Source organism: Gymnoscopelus microlampas, assembly GCF_963454915.1.
Source record: "Gymnoscopelus microlampas genome assembly, chromosome: 3".
NCBI lineage: Eukaryota > Metazoa > Chordata > Actinopteri > Myctophiformes > Myctophidae > Gymnoscopelus > Gymnoscopelus microlampas.
Window position 1 is genome coordinate 10,388,795 of NC_139940.1, and position 2,224 is coordinate 10,391,018.

The following is a 2,224-nucleotide window of genomic DNA, read 5'->3' on the forward strand; positions in this document are numbered from 1 at the left end:
ACAAGAGGGTCTGGTCTGCAGGGGCCCTTGGATCAACTGAAATGAATTAAAAAAAAATATTTGATATTTAATATCATATGGTGTATGTCCCTCAAACCATTTTCAAAAGGTTTGAGCCTAAATCAACACTCAGATATACTCATCCCAAGTCAATTCTCTCAGGCTTATAAAGCACTTTCACCTGCAATACCACATTGTCCTGTTTGGCACGGGGTGCTATTGAGTCAGTTTGTATGCATGTTATCTCCTGGTTCTGTGTGGAAAAAGTAAAAAAAAAATATATATAAAAAAAAAAAAAACTTTTTTTCGTTTCTTTTTTTTTTGGGGGGGGGGGGGGGGGGGTTAGAACTGAAAAACGGGAGGAATTGTTCCCAGACGTGACGTAGGCAGGGGGAACAAATCTGACGGACTGTTTTTTCAGACCAATTTACATAGAAACCACAGATAGCCTATGAAACCCTGCTTGCTCGAAGTCGGGTATTTTTTGGAACAGAAGAGAGGTGGGGGAGACCAAAAACACACAAAAATGAAGAAAAAGTTAAAATTCATGGTGTAGACCCTTTAACTTTTATTATGATCCCTTTGCTGATGGGATATGTTTTGTAAAAACTGAAAATTCAATAAAACATTTAAATCATAAAAACCTACATGTCAGGACTTATGAGGCAACTTGTCCCTGCTGGAATCCATGCGGTTGGAATGTGAGACTAATTGAATGTTAGAAACAAACAATAAAGCACGCACATCTACTCACTAAAGAGACTAATTGAGTGTTGACATGGTGGGAAGGTAGATTGAAAATAAAAGAAGGTGTCAGAGTGTAATTATCAACAGGTCATTTGTGTGTTGGCTGCCGTGTTACCGTCTGATTCTCTCTGACCCCAATATGAGCAGCAGCCATCTGCTCTCTTGTCCAGCAACCTCTATCTCAGACACAGGGAATTAAGCTGGCCAGCTACAGTACGCCCTGGTTAGGACGAAGGACAAGTGTGTGTTGGGGGGGGATTAATAGCTGCGGTACAGTATGTGTGCTGTGTTGGCAATGAGTCACCGGATTTCTTATGTTTCTTAACCACTTTCAACCTATTTTGGGCATGTCATTACTCATTATAGGCCCAATTTTGCTTAAACAAAACAAAACAAAAATAGCCGAGCTACAAGCTCACAACGCATCGCAACTCACGTGTTGTGAGCTTGTAGATCGGCTATTTTCCCGTGACACCATAATGAAGTACTACAATGACAAACCACAATTCACTCTTCCAAATTGCCCCAGTGTCAGTGTTTCCCTTCATCAGGGTCGGCAACCTTTTCAGGTTTTCCACGGCTGGCGTGATCACCCAAAGCCAGACGGTATAAACCACCACTGCTTTTACATCTTATTATAGGCTACTAATTAGAATAATACAAGCACATAATAAGTCAACAATTGAATATGAATAATAAAGGTAAGATCAATTCTTACTATCATGGGGAGAACTGTTGTATGCACATCAAACAATAAAGGTTAATGGTTTGATGAATTAATTGATGATCAGTGCCTCCTAAATGCCAATGCCGTGCAGAGGTGCCAATAATGTCAACACATCCAGATGGGCCAAGAGGGAGTGGTCATCCCAGAAGGAGGTAGGGATGGAGGAGGCATAAAGAAAAGGAGAGGTGGAGAGGATGAAGGAGGGTTAGAGAGAGAGAGATGATATCACTCCCCTGGAGTAAATCTCTGTCAATCTGGTCAGGGCTTGAACAGGACTACTAACTATAGCCACTCACTAACACGCTGCATGTCTAGCTACAAGACTTCATCCACAGAGCAGTACTAAGGTATGGAGATGCTTCATTAAGGACTGGATCTAGTCTAGTTTGGTGGTGTGTACTAGTCACTTGTAATGTTGGTGTTCTAAGAATGGATGTTTACACTATGATTGCATTTTTCTGTTAAGTCTCTGGTGAAACATCAGCTAAATGACAAGAAATGTTCAATACTGATGTAGTCACAGGAACAAGTATCAGGACAGGATCATATTCATATGTTCCTACGTTTTGGGAGAAGAAAGTTGGTGTAGAGGAGAGAAGAAGGGGTCAAAGTACAGAGCAACTCCGGTCCAATGTCATAAATAATTTGCCCTATTTCATCCTGCTGGGGAAATTCAGTGCTGCCCACGGAGAGCAGTTAGGGGTTAAGTGTCTTGCTCAGGGACACCTCGACACATTGCCAGGGCTGGGA